The sequence below is a fragment of the Schistocerca piceifrons genome, chromosome 1 (genome assembly GCF_021461385.2).
Source record: "Schistocerca piceifrons isolate TAMUIC-IGC-003096 chromosome 1, iqSchPice1.1, whole genome shotgun sequence".
NCBI classification, from domain to species: domain Eukaryota; kingdom Metazoa; phylum Arthropoda; class Insecta; order Orthoptera; family Acrididae; genus Schistocerca; species Schistocerca piceifrons.
Window position 1 is genome coordinate 91498874 of NC_060138.1, and position 15184 is coordinate 91514057.

The following is a 15184-nucleotide window of genomic DNA, read 5'->3' on the forward strand; positions in this document are numbered from 1 at the left end:
TCTCGTGATTGGCACATATTTTTAAAAATTGCCCGTCCCTTGTGGGGAGCGAACCCACGACCTTTGGATTAGAAGTCCAACGCGCTATCCTCTGCGCCAAAGGGACGCTGCGCAACTGATGGGCTCAGATGTAAGAGATTCTCCAAGACATGACCCGTGCTACATGTCTCGCGTTACTTTTCTGATAGGCTTACTTCCATATTTCTCTGAAGCAATTACATCAAAGACTTATTATTTATGTAGCAGACACTATACATCACTCCGAATCGCTCTGTTTACCATGGCCCTACTGATTGAAACACCTGCGTATTGACAGAGTTGCTCTGTACAATAGTAGTAACACAGTGCTGCTATTAGATTCGCTCACGTGCGCTGTTTACAGATAAATGGGAATTACGCTCTTTAGAACAGCATCCACTCACAAAGTGGTAAACGACACACTGGAAGCACTGTATGATTAGTCACATTTTTTGACTTTGGTTGACTGCTGTGTCACAGCCGGTCCCCATCATATGTATACACTCCAATGGACGTGTGTGCCCTGTTAGCACATTTGCCAGGAACGTTAGCTGCATCACCTCCCTGGCAATTTCGTGCCGTCCTCGAAGCGTCAGCCATTGCTTGGTGACAGTGTGTTTCGATGAGACGTGGACAGATGATGCATCTCTCTCGCCGTCAGTTATAGGCGGGAATCATACTTAATGTAGTTTTCTGCAAGCGTCAGCGGAGCGTCAGACGTCTCTGTCTGGTCTTCTCCCTTCATGTATCCAGCAAGTCCCCTCCTGACAGTCTCCAGCAAAAGCCCCCTGTGCTGAAGCGAATATTGCCGCCGTCTCTATAGATACAGAGTGCCATTGTTTAATGGGAACAGTTAAGGAACCATAGTACTATATCTTGTTGTGAAACAGTCTACTTTTCTCACTTGTGGCCGAGAAAACTGAAACCCTCTCAGCTTGGGCTGGAAGAATTAAAGATCATGACTGGGATTACATACATTGACTCGTGAAGTAATACAAAATTATTTCACTCTTCATTGTATTTGTTTCTGTACAAAATGTGCGTTCTATTGCTATATTTCTATCTGTAGGTAAAAATTGGGTATTGAAAGAAAATTTGCGTGAACAGGCACGTGAAGATATGGTTCCGTTTCTACAGCATTTACACATAACAGCGTCATGGATAACAGATCTACGAGAATTTTGCTTGTATGTGTAAGGTTAACATATTTAAGCATAGAACTGAGGTCACAACAATTTTCACCTTTTGAAGACGCTTGTGGTTACCCATATGTCAATACCCATCTCGTGATTGGCACATATTTTTAAAAATTGCCCATCCCTTGTGGGGATCGAACCCACGACCTTTGGATTAGAAGTCCAACGCGCTATCCTCTGCGCCAAAGGGACGCTGCGCAAGTGATGGGCTCAGATGTAAGAGATTCTCCAAGACATGACCCGTGCTACATGTCTCGCGTTACTTTTCTGATAGGCTTACTTTCATATTTCTCTGAAGCAATTACATCAAAGACTTATTATTTATGTAGCAGACACTATACATCACTCCGAATCGCTCTGTTTACCATGGCCCTACTGATTGAAACACCTGCGTATTGACAGAGTTGCTCTGTACAATAGTAGTAACACAGTGCTGCTATTAGATTCGCTCACGTGCGCTGTTTACAGATAAATGGGAATTACGCTCTTTAGAACAGCATCCACTCACAAAGTGGTAAACGACACACTGGAAGCACTGTATGATTAGTCACATTTTTTGACTTTGGTTGACTGCTGTGTCACAGCCGGTCCCCATCATATGTATACACTCCAATGGACGTGTGTGCCCTGTTAGCACATTTGCCAGGAACGTTAGCTGCATCACCTCCCTGGCAATTTCGTGCCGTCCTCGAAGCGTCAGCCATTGCTTGGTGACAGTGTGTTTCGATGAGACGTGGACAGATGATGCATCTCTCTCGCCGTCAGTTATAGGCGGGAATCATACTTAATGTAGTTTTCTGCAAGCGTCAGCGGAGCGTCAGACGTCTCTGTCTGGTCTTCTCCCTTCATGTATCCAGCAAGTCCCCTCCTGACAGTCTCAAGCAAAAGCCCCCTGTGCTGAAGCGAATATTGCCGCCGTCTCTATAGATACAGAGTGCCATTGTTTAATGGGAACAGTTAAGGAACCATAGTACTATATCTTGTTGTGAAACAGTCTACTTTTCTCACTTGTGGCCGAGAAAACTGAAACCCTCTCAGCTTGGGCTGGAAGAATTAAAGATCATGACTGGGATTACATACATTGACTCGTGAAGTAATACAAAATTATTTCACTCTTCATTGTATTTGTTTCTGTACAAAATGTGCGTTCTATTGCTATATTTCTATCTGTAGGTAAAAATTGGGTATTGAAAGAAAATTTGCGTGAACAGGCACGTGAAGATATGGTTCCGTTTCTACAGCATTTACACATAACAGCGTCATGGATAACAGATCTACGAGAATTTTGCTTGTATGTGTAAGGTTAACATATTTAAGCATAGAACTGAGGTCACAACAATTTTCACCTTTTGAAGACGCTTGTGGTTACCCATATGTCAATACCCATCTCGTGATTGGCACATATTTTTAAAAATTGCCCGTCCCTTGTGGGGATCGAACCCACGACCTTTGGATTAGAAGTCCAACGCGCTATCCTCTGCGCCAAAGGGACGCTGCGCAAGTGATGGGCTCAGATGTAAGAGATTCTCCAAGACATGACCCGTGCTACATGTCTCGCGTTACTTTTCTGATAGGCTTACTTTCATATTTCTCTGAAGCAATTACATCAAAGACTTATTATTTATGTAGCAGACACTATACATCACTCCGAATCGCTCTGTTTACCATGGCCCTACTGATTGAAACACCTGCGTGTTGACAGAGTTGCTCTGTACAATAGTAGTAACACAGTGCTGCTATTAGATTCGCTCACGTGCGCTGTTTACAGATAAATGGGAATTACGCTCTTTAGAACAGCATCCACTCACAAAGTGGTAAACGACACACTGGAAGCACTGTATGATTAGTCACATTTTTTGACTTTGGTTGACTGCTGTGTCACAGCCGGTCCCCATCATATGTATACACTCCAATGGACGTGTGTGTCCTGTTAGCACATTTGCCAGGAACGTTAGCTGCATCACCTCCCTGGCAATTTCGTGCCGTCCTCGAAGCGTCAGCCATTGCTTGGTGACAGTGTGTTTCGATGAGACGTGGACAGATGATGCATCTCTCTCGCCGTCAGTTATAGGCGGGAATCATACTTAATGTAGTTTTCTGCAAGCGTCAGCGGAGCGTCAGACGTCTCTGTCTGGTCTTCTCCCTTCATGTATCCAGCAAGTCCCCTCCTGACAGTCTCCAGCAAAAGCCCCCTGTGCTGAAGCGAATATTGCCGCCGTCTCTATAGATACAGAGTGCCATTGTTTAATGGGAACAGTTAAGGAACCATAGTACTATATCTTGTTGTGAAACAGTCTACTTTTCTCACTTGTGGCCGAGAAAACTGAAACCCTCTCAGCTTGGGCTGGAAGAATTAAAGATCATGACTGGGATTACATACATTGACTCGTGAAGTAATACAAAATTATTTCACTCTTCATTGTATTTGTTTCTGTACAAAATGTGCGTTCTATTGCTATATTTCTATCTGTAGGTAAAAATTGGGTATTGAAAGAAAATTTGCGTGAACAGGCACGTGAAGATATGGTTCCGTTTCTACAGCATTTACACATAACAGCGTCATGGATAACAGATCTACGAGAATTTTGCTTGTATGTGTAAGGTTAACATATTTAAGCATAGAACTGAGGTCACAACAATTTTCACCTTTTGAAGACGCTTGTGGTTACCCATATGTCAATACCCATCTCGTGATTGGCACATATTTTTAAAAATTGCCCGTCCCTTGTGGGGATCGAACCCACGACCTTTGGATTAGAAGTCCAACGCGCTATCCTCTGCGCCAAAGGGACGCTGCGCAAGTGATGGGCTCAGATGTAAGAGATTCTCCAAGACATGACCCGTGCTACATGTCTCGCGTTACTTTTCTGATAGGCTTACTTTCATATTTCTCTGAAGCAATTACATCAAAGACTTATTATTTATGTAGCAGACACTATACATCACTCCGAATCGCTCTGTTTACCATGGCCCTACTGATTGAAACACCTGCGTATTGACAGAGTTGCTCTGTACAATAGTAGTAACACAGTGCTGCTATTAGATTCGCTCACGTGCGCTGTTTACAGATAAATGGGAATTACGCTCTTTAGAACAGCATCCACTCACAAAGTGGTAAACGACACACTGGAAGCACTGTATGATTAGTCACATTTTTTGACTTTGGTTGACTGCTGTGTCACAGCCGGTCCCCATCATATGTATACACTCCAATGGACGTGTGTGCCCTGTTAGCACATTTGCCAGGAACGTTAGCTGCATCACCTCCCTGGCAATTTCGTGCCGTCCTCGAAGCGTCAGCCATTGCTTGGTGACAGTGTGTTTCGATGAGACGTGGACAGATGATGCATCTCTCACGCCGTCAGTTATAGGCGGGAATCATACTTAATGTAGTTTTCTGCAAGCGTCAGCGGAGCGTCAGACGTCTCTGTCTGGTCTTCTCCCTTCATGTATCCAGCAAGTCCCCTCCTGACAGTCTCCAGCAAAAGCCCCCTGTGCTGAAGCGAATATTGCCGCCGTCTCTATAGATACAGAGTGCCATTGTTTAATGGGAACAGTTAAGGAACCATAGTACTATATCTTGTTGTGAAACAGTCTACTTTTCTCACTTGTGGCCGAGAAAACTGAAACCCTCTCAGCTTGGGCTGGAAGAATTAAAGATCATGACTGGGATTACATACATTGACTCGTGAAGTAATACAAAATTATTTCACTCTTCATTGTATTTGTTTCTGTACAAAATGTGCGTTCTATTGCTATATTTCTATCTGTAGGTAAAAATTGGGTATTGAAAGAAAATTTGCGTGAACAGGCACGTGAAGATATGGTTCCGTTTCTACAGCATTTACACATAACAGCGTCATGGATAACAGATCTACGAGAATTTTGCTTGTATGTGTAAGGTTAACATATTTAAGCATAGAACTGAGGTCACAACAATTTTCACCTTTTGAAGACGCTTGTGGTTACCCATATGTCAATACCCATCTCGTGATTGGCACATATTTTTAAAAATTGCCCGTCCCTTGTGGGGATCGAACCCACGACCTTTGGATTAGAAGTCCAACGCGCTATCCTCTGCGCCAAAGGGACGCTGCGCAAGTGATGGGCTCAGATGAAAGAGATTCTCCAAGACATGACCCGTGCTACATGTCTCGCGTTACTTTTCTGATAGGCTTACTTTCATATTTCTCTGAAGCAATTACATCAAAGACTTATTATTTATGTAGCAGACACTATACATCACTCCGAATCGCTCTGTTTACCATGGCCCTACTGATTGAAACACCTGCGTATTGACAGAGTTGCTCTGTACAATAGTAGTAACACAGTGCTGCTATTAGATTCGCTCACGTGCGCTGTTTACAGATAAATGGGAATTACGCTCTTTAGAACAGCATCCACTCACAAAGTGGTAAACGACACACTGGAAGCACTGTATGATTAGTCACATTTTTTGACTTTGGTTGACTGCTGTGTCACAGCCGGTCCCCATCATATGTATACACTCCAATGGACGTGTGTGTCCTGTTAGCACATTTGCCAGGAACGTTAGCTGCATCACCTCCCTGGCAATTTCGTGCCGTCCTCGAAGCGTCAGCCATTGCTTGGTGACAGTGTGTTTCGATGAGACGTGGACAGATGATGCATCTCTCTCGCCGTCAGTTATAGGCGGGAATCATACTTAATGTAGTTTTCTGCAAGCGTCAGCGGAGCGTCAGACGTCTCTGTCTGGTCTTCTCCCTTCATGTATCCAGCAAGTCCCCTCCTGACAGTCTCCAGCAAAAGCCCCCTGTGCTGAAGCGAATATTGCCGCCGTCTCTATAGATACAGAGTGCCATTGTTTAATGGGAACAGTTAAGGAACCATAGTACTATATCTTGTTGTGAAACAGTCTACTTTTCTCACTTGTGGCCGAGAAAACTGAAACCCTCTCAGCTTGGGCTGGAAGAATTAAAGATCATGACTGGGATTACATACATTGACTCGTGAAGTAATACAAAATTATTTCACTCTTCATTGTATTTGTTTCTGTACAAAATGTGCGTTCTATTGCTATATTTCTATCTGTAGGTAAAAATTGGGTATTGAAAGAAAATTTGCGTGAACAGGCACGTGAAGATATGGTTCCGTTTCTACAGCATTTACACATAACAGCGTCATGGATAACAGATCTACGAGAATTTTGCTTGTATGTGTAAGGTTAACATATTTAAGCATAGAACTGAGGTCACAACAATTTTCACCTTTTGAAGACGCTTGTGGTTACCCATATGTCAATACCCATCTCGTGATTGGCACATATTTTTAAAAATTGCCCGTCCCTTGTGGGGATCGAACCCACGACCTTTGGATTAGAAGTCCAACGCGCTATCCTCTGCGCCAAAGGGACGCTGCGCAAGTGATGGGCTCAGATGAAAGAGATTCTCCAAGACATGACCCGTGCTACATGTCTCGCGTTACTTTTCTGATAGGCTTACTTTCATATTTCTCTGAAGCAATTACATCAAAGACTTATTATTTATGTAGCAGACACTATACATCACTCCGAATCGCTCTGTTTACCATGGCCCTACTGATTGAAACACCTGCGTATTGACAGAGTTGCTCTGTACAATAGTAGTAACACAGTGCTGCTATTAGATTCGCTCACGTGCGCTGTTTACAGATAAATGGGAATTACGCTCTTTAGAACAGCATCCACTCACAAAGTGGTAAACGACACACTGGAAGCACTGTATGATTAGTCACATTTTTTGACTTTGGTTGACTGCTGTGTCACAGCCGGTCCCCATCATATGTATACACTCCAATGGACGTGTGTGTCCTGTTAGCACATTTGCCAGGAACGTTAGCTGCATCACCTCCCTGGCAATTTCGTGCCGTCCTCGAAGCGTCAGCCATTGCTTGGTGACAGTGTGTTTCGATGAGACGTGGACAGATGATGCATCTCTCTCGCCGTCAGTTATAGGCGGGAATCATACTTAATGTAGTTTTCTGCAAGCGTCAGCGGAGCGTCAGACGTCTCTGTCTGGTCTTCTCCCTTCATGTATCCAGCAAGTCCCCTCCTGACAGTCTCCAGCAAAAGCCCCCTGTGCTGAAGCGAATATTGCCGCCGTCTCTATAGATACAGAGTGCCATTGTTTAATGGGAACAGTTAAGGAACCATAGTACTATATCTTGTTGTGAAACAGTCTACTTTTCTCACTTGTGGCCGAGAAAACTGAAACCCTCTCAGCTTGGGCTGGAAGAATTAAAGATCATGACTGGGATTACATACATTGACTCGTGAAGTAATACAAAATTATTTCACTCTTCATTGTATTTGTTTCTGTACAAAATGTGCGTTCTATTGCTATATTTCTATCTGTAGGTAAAAATTGGGTATTGAAAGAAAATTTGCGTGAACAGGCACGTGAAGATATGGTTCCGTTTCTACAGCATTTACACATAACAGCGTCATGGATAACAGATCTACGAGAATTTTGCTTGTATGTGTAAGGTTAACATATTTAAGCATAGAACTGAGGTCACAACAATTTTCACCTTTTGAAGACGCTTGTGGTTACCCATATGTCAATACCCATCTCGTGATTGGCACATATTTGTAAAAATTGCCCGTCCCTTGTGGGGATCGAACCCACGACCTTTTTTTTTTTTTTTTTTTTTTTTTTGAATTCCACCTACGTACTTTACTGGTGCCGCATTCTTGTTATATCCACGTGCTATAACAGGCGTCTACTCTTCATTGAGGATCTGCAACCGGGGCTGAGTTCCACCTACTCTTCAGCACGGTCAAAATGGCAGGGCTCGTCCGGGATTTGAACCCGGGACCTCCTGCACCCAAAGCAGGAATCATACCCCTTTTTTTTTTTTTTTTTTTTTTTACAGTACTGAAATTAAAATCCTAAAACATGACTATATAATGTAGACTGCAGACTGAAATAAAGATTAAAACACGAAAACTTCAGTCCTGGTGTAGAGAAGAAACATACATAAAGGCGGCAAATCCAGAAACAGTATAAAAGAAAATGGCTCACACAGGTGACCTTAGCCAACACCCTCTCTTTTAAATGTCAGGCTAAGCATATTGGCAAAATCATCTCGGAGGCCTGGCAATCGCAAGCGCTGCCAGTAAGCAGTAAGCATGTACTGCGGAAACGCTAGGTGTCCATCCTCTTCATGACAACTGTTGACAAAATGTACGAAATGGCCAATCAACCACATGACGGTATGGAGCTTCGTCCGCGGAAAAAAGGAAGAATCGGGCCGGACGATGATGTCAATAGTATAAGCGGCTTCAGCAGACCTAGTGACAAAAGCAAGTTGTTTCCTGAGCCAACGCCAATTAGCAAGGTGCCCACAGCAGGTGAATCGATGTTCAAGGGTATCCAGGAGACCACACCGAGTACAGGTGTCCGTGTCAGAAAGACCAATACGGTGCAGTCGTACATTGGTGGGAACCAAATTATTTATTACCCTATACCACGTGGACGCCACGGCCATAGAGTGGATCGGCAGACTAACGTTCTTCCAGACGTTCCTCCAGGACACAGATGGAGACGCCAGTTCTATTGGATTGGGACCGGCCAGCCCCTCCCAGCGGGCAATCAAGCCCTTGGTCGTTGGCACCGGTCGCCGCAAGAAGACGTCACCGAGGTAACTCACCGCAATGTAAAATTCCCGAATGTGTTTCAACTTAAAATTTAGGCGTCCGACATCGACAGGTGGAGCAAGGCTCGCCGGACGCACAACAGTAAAAAGCCTGGATGTAATGGAAGTCACTTCTTGCGTAACAATTAGAGTCGTTCGGCGGACGTACAAAGCAGACGCCTTGCGAGTAATGTCAGAGAGGCCCAAGCCTCCGGAGAGACGCGGTTTCGTCATTACCTCGTAACGTAACTTGAATAGATGGCCCTTCCACATAAACCTGCTAGACAATTGGCGCAACCTTTTCGCCACCATCATGGGAAGTGGGAACAGCTGAGCAACATAATAAGCTTTACATAGAACGTAGGTGTCTAAAATTCTGACTTTTTGCAAAATGGTAGCAGAGCGCTGCTCATGGACCATCAGAGCCCCCTGTATCTTCTCGGTGACAGATTTCCAATTGAGAGCCGCCATTTTTAGAGGACACCGATCAATGATAATCCCCAAGGACGTATGGCGATCGACAAAAGTGGCCCAAGGGACGTCAGCATCGCGAAATCCTCGAATATCAAGGAACTTACATTTACCCTGATTGAGACGCGCTCCAGAGACACGACAGTATGCATCAACTGCCCCTTTCAACAACGGGATATCATCACGTTGACGGAGGAGAACAACGACATCATCCGCATATGCCTTAACAGAGAGCTTCCCACCAGAGAGGGACATACCCTGAAGCTTGAGAGCAATAGTCCGAAGCAGCGGTTCCAGGGACAATACGAATAAAGACATAGAGAGCGGACTACCCTGAGGCACTCCGCGGCGGATAGCAATGAGCGGCGTCAGCTGCCCATTGACTGACACCCGAGCTGTTATTCCCCTATACAAATTGCCAAGAACACCACGTGATGAAGCGTTAAAACCTATTGTACCTAAAACACGATCTAAAAACACATGACTGACGTGATCAAAAGCCTTATAAAAATCAAGGAAGGCAAAGGCACAATGTACGTTTGTAACCGCCGCAACCGAGACAACATCCCGATATTCGGCTACTGGTGTCAGAATAGATCTATCATGAAAACAACATTGATGTGCACCAATCACACCCCGAAGCAGAGAAGACAACCGGCTATTGAGCGCTCTAGCAGCTGTCTTATAGTCAAAATTCAGCAATGTGAGCGGACGAAGATTGGCAGCAGATAAACGACCAGAGGACTTCGGGATTAAAACAATTTTCCCTACTTTAAAATCGGCAGGCACATCCATCCCCCTGACAATCTCATTTAAAATCTGCGTAAAAATGTCACCCAAAAGAGGCCAAAAACGGAGATAAAATTCTTTAGGCAGGCCGTCTGGACCCGGCGATTTACTGGACGGAGAGCGAGCAATAAAATCGAAAACATCATCTACCTGGAACTCCCGGAGAAATTCGCCGTTCGCGTCAGGCGCGATCGTCGCAGTTAGATCCCCAAAGACATCATCCGAAAGAGACTCACCAGAATCATCGGCAGAATATAGACTAGTGTAATACTGATGAAGAGCACGAACCATTTCCTCCTGTGCAATAAGCTGTCGCCCATCATCCACCGTAAGAGAAGAGATGAAGGAGCGACGACGACGAGTCTGATGCCGTAGCAGGTGGTACAAGGATGTCAGTTCACCTTCAACAAGAGAGTGAGGTTTCGACTTAACTCGCAGACCATCCATCTGTCGTCGTTTAAGGCTCAAGAGCTTGGCTTTAATACGACGAACATCATGGATCCGCAGTGGAGAGGTACCCGCCGCGTCATATAGTTCACGCAGGACAGAGTAGTAATATTCATACGTGTTCTTAAAATCACGCGTCCTAGCAGCACAGTAGAAAATCAAAGTCTGACGAATCTTGGGCTTGGCAAACGCAGTCCACCAAACCAGCAAGGAGGGGTATCGCGGGACAGAGCGAAGACATCGCTCCCACACGCCACTTATAACATCATCCATAGCACTGTCGGCAAGGTGGGAAACATTTAACATCCACTGGGAACGATAAAGTTTTGCAGGTTGGCGACTAAGATTTACAGTTGCAGTAAAAGCACAATGGTCAGAAAAACTAGTAGGAATAACATCGACAGAAAGAATTTTATCACATAAAAAATCAGATAAATAGAATCTGTCGAGTCTACTGCATGAGGACGCGGTAAAAAACGTATATTTCACCAGGGTTGGATATTTGTGTTCCCAAACATCACGCAGATGCATCGTACGAACTAAGTCATGTAAATCACGGCAATAATTAAAATTGGGGGACTGGTCTGCAGGGCGTAAAACACAATTAAAATCGCCTCCGAGCAGGAGACTCCGAGGACTCTGGCGCAAAAGATAAATAAGCTCTTCCTTATAAAAGCGCGATCGAGCCACAGTGTGACCCGAACCAGAGGGGGCATACAAAACAACGAGGCGGAGATCAAAAAGACGACAACCAATCCCACGGCCAGAGTCAAGGAATTCAATGTCAGTAATAGGAATGCCCTCTCGAAAGAAAAGAGCAGTTCCTGTTGAATATTCCGGCGCGACATTAAAAACAGTTTGAAATCCAGGTAGAGAGAGATCAGAAAACAACACTTCCTGCAAAAACACTACGTCCGCACAGGCGTCGTAAATAAACTGCCGCAAAGAGGCAATGCGAACGTCGGACTCAATACGGTTAACATTTAAGGTAAGAAAGGTGTATGCTTGAACCATAGAGAGAAAAGCGAGAAAACAAATCACCTACACCGACGCACCAGCGTCACAGTCCATAGCAGGGGTGACAGAGGCATCCGAGGGAGGGGGACTGCTACCCCGTTCCGCGGATCCCTTACGTTTCGGTTTTTTACGAACAGCATTAACGTTCGGCTGAACGCGTAACTTGCGTCGGCTGACGGGCAAGGAAACTTCAGCCGCCGGTGACGTAGGAGGGTCAAGTTCTGTATCCGACACCACCCGCGCCGGTCCACATGCGGGATCCGGGGTCGCGGGGGAAACATCCGACAAAACGGAATGGTCAACACCTGCACTAGCTTCCGGCAAACATGGACTGCACGGAGGCGAAACGTGAGCAGGAAGGTCCGAGGCCGCAGAGTTGGAAGGAAGCGGAGCAGCTCCGCTGGCAGAGGTATGGGGCAGCGAAGCAGGAAGTTGTCGCGGCTCCACTTGTTGTGACATCGAAGTCGGTTCGGAAGACGGCGCCAACAGGCCCGACCGACGACCCGACTCGAGAGAAGCTGCGTCGGAGGCCGGAGGGGCGCCAGCAGCCGCCACCGGAACCGCTACCTCAGGAGGGCAGGGAGCAGCTACAGTACACAGTGGCTCGGAGGATGCCGGTCGCTCGGACTGGGGCATCTCAGGGAGATCCTCATCCGTACTATTTCCATCGTGTGGGCGACGCCTCTTATTATTCAAAAGTGGCACACCCACCTGAGGGACAGACGGAACAACATCAGATTTAGCACGCAAAGGAGGAAATTCTGTATCAGGGGTGCGCAAAACCTGTGGAGGGGCGCTACTACCACTGGACTGTGCTACACCAAGAGCAGAACCACCTGCAACGAGGTCAGCGACCGTTAACTTGCGACGCTGTTCGAGAGAATTTTTTAAAACAAAAACTTTCCGCGGACAGTCGGTACGCACGTGACCACTTTCATTGCACAAAAAACAGGTGCCAACCTGACCACTATATGTTACATGGACACGATATCCACCGATCTGCAGGTGAGATGGAATATTCTGCTTAACGTGCATTTCGACTGAACGAATACCACTGTAACATTGCAGGCGATGTTGGCTTGACCAGCGTTCAAGGCGAATGCTCTTTACATCACCATACTTCTGTAGACCCTCCTTAAGATAGACATTATCCACCTCCGGTGGAAGGTTGTAAACACGAACATTGGTATACGTGATGGAAGCATTGGAAAGCAGCACGGTACTTACAGAATCATCCCGATGCCGAAAGAGAACTTGATGACCATATTTAGAAAGAATTTTATCAACCTGAAGTGGGTCCATAAACTTAACAAAGAAAACATACAGTTCGGTATCAAAATAAGCAGTGTGCACCTGATCCGAATGAACACCAAAGGTATCTACCAACCAATCATGAATCTCAAGAGAACTAGGTTGCACATGGCGGGTTGACTTGTCAAAAGCAAAACTAACTGTAGCCTGACGAGGAATAACCTGGGACGACATTTTCAAAATATGCGGTCGAAACCGCTACACAAAAAACACTGAAATAAGGACAGAAAGTAGCACAAGGTACGAAACAACGACGGAGAAACACTCTCAGAAGTTGCAACACAACACGTAAACAAAAACGATAGTCCACTATACGTAACGCTACGGCGGAGCGGAAGACTAGGCACGTCCACACTGCACGGCGTCTAAAGCGGAACATCCATTAGGCCACAGAGGCTGACTGGCGCTAAGGTGGCGGTGTGCTCGCTCAAATCAACACTTGCCAAGTGTACCCTTCCTGATGCGCTACTCTACGTCTGCAGAGAGTCAGGACGTCGCATGAGCCTTTCCTGTGTGCCTGTACATACTCAGACGTATCGAAGTCCAGGCACCTACTTTCTGCTGGCAATTCTTATACCTGCCGTCTTAGGCTATTCCCTTTCTGAACTGTAAGTCCTGCACACAAGACAGGTAAGTGACTATTCATATGGATCATACTGTTTACCAACAAGCAATTTCAAAATAGCGTTTCCTTTCACAGCGCCATCACGCTTTGAAACACTTCCGCTGCTAATAGGTCGATTGATAATGGCCGTCGTTTCGTTTTTGGTTGTCAGTATGTGCGTATTTTCATATCGTCGTCATACCTGTCATACCTGTAAGCACTCAGAAACGCCAGCTTTCTCAACTATTACAGCTGTATGTGGTGAGAGTGATTTTGCCCCAGTGAGTAAAACGTGTACCTCTGGTGGGACTCGAACCCACAATCCCCGGTTTAGGAGACCGATGCCTTATCCATTTTTTTTTTTTTTTTTTTTTTTTTTCACATTGAAGGACTTTATTCAACACTAAACACGAAAACTATGTTTTAGTAATACCATTAATCTTAACACTGAAGTTACTTGGTGAAAGAATGAAATATAAAAAAGTTATGATAATGTGTGAAAAATGGGAAGCTGCATGACATAGCAACTGTTATTTAAGCTTGTCCATACACTCAAAACTTAACACAGAATGAGTAAACCTATAATGTTCGTTCCTTAATTCTTGTTTCAGTAATCAACACTTCACAAATAAAACATTTTGGGCAGTTCTTCCACACATTGGGGCTTAGGCCACAGAGGCTGACTGGCGCTAAGGTGGCGGTGTGCTCGCTCAAATCAACACTTGCCAAGTGTACCCTTCCTGATGCGCTACTCTACGTCTGCAGAGAGTCAGGACGTCGCATGAGCCTTTCCTGTGTGCCTGTACATACTCAGACGTATCGAAGTCCAGGCACCTACTTTCTGCTGGCAATTCTTATACCTGCCGTCTTAGGCTATTCCCTTTCTGAACTGTAAGTCCTGCACACAAGACAGGTAAGTGACTATTCATATGGATCATACTGTTTACCAACAAGCAATTTCAAAATAGCGTTTCCTTTCACAGCGCCATCACGCTTTGAAACACTTCCGCTGCTAATAGGTCGATTGATAATGGCCGTCGTTTCGTTTTTGGTTGTCAGTATGTGCGTATTTTCATATCGTCGTCATACCTGTCATACCTGTAAGCACTCAGAAACGCCAGCTTTCTCAACTATTACAGCTGTATGTGGTGAGAGTGATTTTGCCCCAGTGAGTAAAACGTGTACCTCTGGTGGGACTCGAACCCACAATCCCCGGTTTAGGAGACCGATGCCTTATCCATTTTTTTTTTTTTTTTTTTTTATACTGCGCGAATCGACGGTATCTCGTAAGGAAGGAAAGAGCAGCAGCTGCCGCCGAGCCCAGGCGCCGTGCCTAACACGCAGAAGGTCCCCGGCTCGATTGCGGGCGGAAACCCGTTTTCGTCGCACTCAGCAAGACACTTGCTACGATCTCTACTGTGACCATTTAAATCAACTTCAAACTTTCCATCAGCAGGGTGCACATGGCTCAAATGAAACATGAAACGGTTTCAGAACTGGTTGTCGGATTTTAGCGCTGACTTGGAGGCCTGGAAATGCGCGAAACAGCCGCCGCCATGCGATTTGTTACCGCACCGTTGTACAAAACGCAAGGGCTCGTCCGGGATTTGAACCCGGGACCTCCTGCACCCGAAGCAGGAATCATACCCCTTTTTTTTTTTTTTTTTTTTTTTTTTTA

At 45.4% G+C, this 15184-nt stretch overlaps 6 non-coding genes across 6 annotated transcripts; all 6 read right to left on the reverse strand.

Moving 5' to 3' along the window:
* Nucleotides 1-33: 33 nt before the first annotated feature.
* On the reverse strand, nucleotides 34-106 carry Trnar-ucu. The gene has a single exon. It is a non-coding gene; the product is annotated as a tRNA-Arg (tRNA).
* A 1227-nt stretch (nucleotides 107-1333) lies between these two features.
* Trnar-ucu lies at nucleotides 1334-1406 on the reverse strand. The gene has a single exon. It is a non-coding gene; the product is annotated as a tRNA-Arg (tRNA).
* Nucleotides 1407-2633: 1227 nt separating this feature from the next.
* Trnar-ucu lies at nucleotides 2634-2706 on the reverse strand. Its single transcript has one exon. It is a non-coding gene; the product is annotated as a tRNA-Arg (tRNA).
* Nucleotides 2707-3933: 1227 nt separating this feature from the next.
* On the reverse strand, nucleotides 3934-4006 carry Trnar-ucu. The gene has a single exon. It is a non-coding gene; the product is annotated as a tRNA-Arg (tRNA).
* Nucleotides 4007-5233: 1227 nt separating this feature from the next.
* On the reverse strand, nucleotides 5234-5306 carry Trnar-ucu. Its single transcript has one exon. It is a non-coding gene; the product is annotated as a tRNA-Arg (tRNA).
* A 1227-nt stretch (nucleotides 5307-6533) lies between these two features.
* Nucleotides 6534-6606, reverse strand: Trnar-ucu. The gene has a single exon. It is a non-coding gene; the product is annotated as a tRNA-Arg (tRNA).
* Nucleotides 6607-15184: the final 8578 nt, after the last annotated feature.